Here is a 6,000-nt window from a genome sequence, read left to right as displayed (position 1 = left end):
CCTCAACCGTCCACCAATTGTAGCTGTATCACTCTCTGAGAGTTCTGCCTCTAAGTAGAAATGCCAAGATTTGTTTTTTCATGAATCTCTTTCTGCATTCGTTCCAGCTGTTCTTCTGCATTCATCCTCTGCTTCCTAACAGTGCCAACTGGGAGGTGAATATTTTACTTCTTTGATGATCTTGTGACCTTTGGGGATGGACACTGGGCAAGAGGATGGAATCAGATTATAGTCTACTGCATCCTTATTGGGTTTTACAGTATCTCTCTCAGCAGTCGATGCTCGATGTTGTCATTCATTGCCCTTGAGTTACGAATCAGTCTGTTGTTCATTGAACTGGTCTTTTTTATTCTGCTGCTGGTCACTGTACCCTCTGCTCTGTCAATCTATTCCAGGGCTAGCAATGGCTACATTTCCTTCTCTATGGCTTAGAGGATTCTGACCAGAATGAAGAAGGAAGCTTCTTTGATAGGCAGGCTGGGGTTCTCCAAGTATGGACAAAGTCATTATTACTGCGGGATGTCGTGTTGACTCAAGGATTACGTGGAAGCTGCTGTTATTATATCGCAGGCAAAAAAAATGGCATTGATAATTCAAAGATAACACTGGGCTGCAGCTGGCTCCCGTGGATGCCCCATTTGACTGACACGTTCCAAAGTCCCTCTCAATGCTTGCAAGTCCCTTTCAAGAATCTGATATTCCTCCCATGTTCACTCTTGTTCCAGGAAAAGGTCACAGAATCTTGCACTCACATATACAAGCAGTGGAGTACATACCGCGGTCGCAGGGGTTCCCGCCAACGGGGTTCCCGCCACCATGTGTTGCGGCCCCGGCCCGCACGGCAAACTGCCCGGGGCCGCACGTTCAAGGGGCTTGGGTGGCCCATGCTGTTGGGGCCACCCGATGGAGATGAATTTCCAGGGGGCCCCGGTCAGTGCTGCGGCGCTTTAACAGCGCGACCGGGCCCCTTTTGATGACATCACAGCTGGGAGGAAGTGACTGCCCGTCACTCCTCCCAGCTCTCAGAGAGGCCGCGCGGGATGAAGGAGAAGGAGTCAGAGTGGGAACTCTAACTCCCACCAGCCTGAGCCACCACTGGACCACAGGGAAAGTCACCCTCCTGCACCTAAACGGTAGGAAACAGGAGGGTGACTTAAACATTTTGTATATGTGTGTATGTGTTTGTGTGTCTGTTTGTGTATGTGTGTATGTGTCTGTCTGTGTCTGTCTGTGTATGTGTGTCTCTGTGTGTGTGTCTCTGTATATATGTATGTATGTGTCTGTGTGTCTGCCTGTCTGTATGTGTATGTGTGCATGTGTCTGTCTGTGTGTGTATCTGTCTGTCTGCGTCTGTCTGTGTGTGTATGTGTCTGTATGTATGTATCTATATATGTGTATGTGTCTGTATGTGTGTGTGTATGTGTGTGTCTCTGTATGTATTTATGTCTGTGTCTCTGTATGTATGTGTGTAAGTGTCTGTATGTGTGTGTGTCTGTCTGTCTGTCTTTATGTATGTGTCTGTCTGTCTGTATGTGTGCCTGTCTGTTTGTATGTATGTGTGTGTTTTTCTGTATGTATGTGTGTGGATGTGTCTGTCTGTGTGTATGTATATGTCTCTGTATGTATGTGTGTCTGTATGTATGTGTCTGTCTGTATGTATCTGTCTGTGTGTGTGTGTCCGTCTCTATGTATGTGTCTGTGTATGTATATGTCTCTGTGTGTATGTATGTGTCTCTGTATGTATGTTTCTCTGTATGTATGTATGTCTGTATGTATGTGTGTCTGTATGTATGTGTCTGTGTGTGTGTCTGTCAGGGGGGAAGGAGGGCCCATTGATCATTTTCGCACCCGGGCCCCATGGATTGTGTGTACGCCACTGTATACAAGATCATTCAGCAGCAGCCTCTGTTGGTACCAAATATTTTCTATAACATGATTTTAACTCTGGAATGCATCAAGGTCGTGGTGCATCGTGTGAAGGGTATCCTCTAGGTTTTCCTTCTCTGCTCGAAGATGAATGGTTTCCTCTTCAATGCTGACCAGCAGTTTATCCTGACCACAGACCTTTGACAGAAGAACATTAATGCTATTGTTGGATAGTCAAGGTTGATGAAGGGCTCTCTCCCAATAAGTTGTAGAAGTTGCAGAACACTCAGAGACATCCTCTTTCCAGTGGGTGCATGAGCACCGGGTCGGCCTGAGAAAGAAAGCAGAGGAGGTAGATGGGAATAGCTGGCAGAGACCAATTTTGACAGGTGTCTGGGTGCACATCTATGCCCAAAACCTCATCCAGAACATAATGCTCCAGGAGCAAGTAATGACCTCTCAGAATACCTTGGTGTCTGGTTTTGGGGTCTCCTAAAGGATGGGGTAAGCAATAACTCTGCACGGTACTCTTCTATTATAATTCTTTCGTTTGGATTATTTTGCCCTTTTTGTAATCTATTTGGTTACTACTGTAGATCTGAGATCTGGGTGGAAAAGGTACCCCACAACCATCTACTAGTCTTTCATCTCTAGTTCCAAGAGGTTGTGACCCCCAGTAGTAACTAACCTTTGCCACTTTAGATAAAGAGTGGGGATCATCAGATGGTATGACATCATACTGATCAGACAGTGTTTGAGGTCTTGATAATGAGGACTTAACAATGTGGCATCTGGTCTTGGAGCTGGTTATGAAATATTCACCAGATCTTTCTTCATTATATCTGAAAGGAGGTGCAGAATTCAAGAGTCTTTCTTCTAAAGGAAGGAGGTCTACCCACCCAATAGGCGTGTTTGATCAGCCTGTAAACCTTCCTTGAGAATGAGATCCAGGTACAACCAACTCGTTAATGAAGCTCACATGGGCCTTAGAAGACTTGGATTAAGGCTTGGAGAAAGGCTCTCTTTTCTGGTTGGGCTGGAAGCTATCTGAACTGTACGAAGCCTTCTCACTAGTTGATGAACTTCCATAATTCATACTTGAAGGTGATATCCAGTTTACCATCCGATGTTTAGAAATCTCGGATGGAGTCGGTGGAAGTGAAAATGATCTTGAGGGTTTAACTAGAATGTGTACTAAATATTTTTTTCAGGCAATTGAAAATTATGGTTCTTGATGGTGATCCAGAAAGTACAGGTGGAGAGGCTATGCTTCTGCTATCTACTGATCCAAGTAGATCAGTCCTTGGCATTGGTTTCTCATGTCTTGAACTCCAGATCCTCCAACCTCAGTGCTATACACACGTGCAAGAAGTACACCAGGAGAAGGAGGGGCAGAGAGAGATAGGGGTATTGTATAAACCTCATGTAGACATTCAAAACCCTTTTGTGGAATCCTAGATGGGCTCCTGGCAACATAGGACTTAGAAGATTCTTTAAATACAGATGGCTCTTTATGAAAAGGCACCTCCTGTGTGTGTCTTTCCGCTCCAAGGATCTCTTGCTTTCCACTTCTTGTCTACTATAGGTGAGTTCCATGGTATTCACCCCATTATCAGTGGTGGGTGGTGGGACTGATCCATTTTTGGTTATCAATGTGCAATGTTTTATTGCGCCTATTAATGACTCTCTGAGCATAATGAACAGCTGATCTTTTTCAAAGTCTCCATTGCTGTCATACGCTGGGAGACTATCCCTTGAACTTTCATATTGTGATCTGGATTCAGAGAGTTGTGCAATCTCGAGAGGTTCTGCACTTTTGGCACTTTTGGCATGCTCACCCGATGGATTGATCCCAGTGCTGGAGAAATCCTTGTACCTTGCATAAAGGTCATCCTTCATAAAGGTCATCATGTATTAAACTTGTCAAGTTGTGAACATTATACACAACTAACATTATTAGTTTGACACTTTTTACTTTTTAGCCATTTCATCGCCAATCTCTGCTAAATATTGGAGTAAAATTGTGTTTTTTCTTTATTTTGGCATATATAACAAGGTTTTGTGTATTTCGGAAAGCTGGTGTGTGCTATTCCTGCATAGAATCCCAAAATTATGCTCAGTTACATCTTCTGAGTAAACCAATATGCCCAATTTATGACCTAGTCCTAGACCCTATTTTGTGAAGTTACAGTGCTGTAAATGAGACATGACAAGTTCGGGTTTTTAAGTGTGAATTTTCATGAAGGGTTTTGATGTGTCCTTGTCCCACTTTGGAGCACTTGAGCAGGCTACATATTATAACTACACCATAAAGGCATACCATTTCTTAAAGAAGACATCCCAGGGTATTTCAAAAGGTATATTTTGAGCCTTAGCGTGGGATAATTTTTATGCTAGCTTGTACCAAGTGTAGGGGTAATTAGCATTTTTGTTCTGCCTTTTTGACACACAAAGTGAGTCTGTCCGTGGATCCTCCTCCATCGTGAGGCAGGATCGCTGGTCCCTGGGGTTTCTGGCTTGCGGTCTTCCCTGCGGGTGGTCGGACTGCGGCCTGGAGATTTCTCCAGTTGGACTCCCGGCCCAGAAGAGGGACAGGTATCCGCTGCTACTCTGCAGGTAGGTTCCATCTTGGGAGGGGTAGGCAGAGGTCCACGCTTAGCAATGCGGTCCCAGAAGGCTTGGCAGATAGCGTCAAACCGGGCTTCAAAGGCCTCCCTCCAGCTCTGATCCGTCTGGCTTGCTGGATCATGCTGGGGTTGCACTGTGGCGGCCATCTTGAGGGTGGCTCACCAAGGTTTGCCGGTTCAGCGTCGTGGTTCTGGCTTTATGGTGTTTGTTCCAGTGCCCTGTGCGGACCGGTACATCCCCCACGGGTCCAAAGGGGGGGGGTGGGGTGGGAGTTAGGAGATTTGAGGGGTCTGTGAGCTTGTTCCCTAGCGAGGAGAGCGGCCGCCTCTCCCCGCTTCGATCCCTGGTAGGCCTCAGCAGATTTTTAGGGTTCCCGGCTAGTGTCAGGCATGCTTCGGGTGTCAAAGGGTTCCCGCAGGTATCCCCTTCCTTGCTTATTATCATCCAGACAGTGGATGTGCCTGATTTCTGGGGGGTTTTCCCAAAAAATAGCTGTTTTGGTCAGGAGCTTGGGTTCTGCACGTCTGCTCAGCCTGGAAGCTAGGCTCCGCCCCCCAGGCATACAATTTCTTAAAGAAGACATCCCAGGGTATTTCAAATGGCATATTTTGATCCATAGCGTGGGATCATTTTTCCGCTAGCTTGTACCAAATGTAGTGGTAATAAGCCTTTTTTCTGCCTTATTGACACACAAAGTGAGTTTGCACAGTATATTTTGCAAACCTTATGCATTCTACAACTGTATAATACTTCATCTGTTTCTCAGCTATGTCGTCTGAGTACAGCAATAGCCCCATATGTACCTTTACCAGGTATATGTGGACATGGAAGGGGCACATTTGAGACACAATCATTCCAGTTTTTTTCTAACTTTGAAGTTTTACGCTGTGTCCATGTTCCATTTTGGAGTAGTTTATTATTATATTAGAGAATACACCGTGGGGTAATTAAAAAGGCATATTTTGAACCTTAGCGTGGGATCATTTTTTCTCTAGATTGTTCCAGGTGTAGTTGTAACTTTCTACTTTTTCTACTTTTTAAAACTCGTTTTTAAACTTTTTTGGCTTATTAAATTTTCTAAACTTTCCTAAACTTTCCTAAAACTTTTTAACAGATTTTACATTTTTATACAGTAAACTTTTTTTTTTTACCGTTATCCCCTAACTAGCAGTAAGCAGCACTAACAGTAAATTCCCCAATTTCCCCACTCCCACCCAACCCCGCTAGCAAAATATATCATTTTAAAATATTTAAATTAATTAATCAAATAAATTGAACCCCTGAGGGTTAAACAAATAAATAAAAGTTAACCCTAAGGGGTTAAGAAAAAAATCGGATCATAGTATAATACTGTGATCTGTATTTTGATCACTGTAAGTTGTGATCAACTGGCAGGGAAGGGGTTAATTTTTATTAGGACTGGGTAAAGGGGGTGAGATTTTTTTTAACTTTTAAAAAGTTTTTTTTAACCTTAACCCCTAGCTAGCCTAACACCAAATTCCCCAA

At 44.1% G+C, this 6,000-nt stretch overlaps 1 pseudogene; it reads right to left on the bottom strand.

Moving 5' to 3' along the window:
* Positions 1 to 381: 381 nt before the first annotated feature.
* LOC134601637 (uncharacterized) lies at positions 382 to 3,774 on the bottom strand (annotated as a pseudogene).
* Between the last annotated feature and the right edge of the window lie 2,226 nt (positions 3,775 to 6,000).

This window comes from Pelobates fuscus, chromosome 3 (assembly GCF_036172605.1).
Source record: "Pelobates fuscus isolate aPelFus1 chromosome 3, aPelFus1.pri, whole genome shotgun sequence".
Classification (NCBI taxonomy): Eukaryota; Metazoa; Chordata; class Amphibia; order Anura; family Pelobatidae; genus Pelobates; species Pelobates fuscus.
Note: the sequence above shows the minus strand (reverse complement) of the source record. Positions and strands in the feature narration are given on the sequence as shown.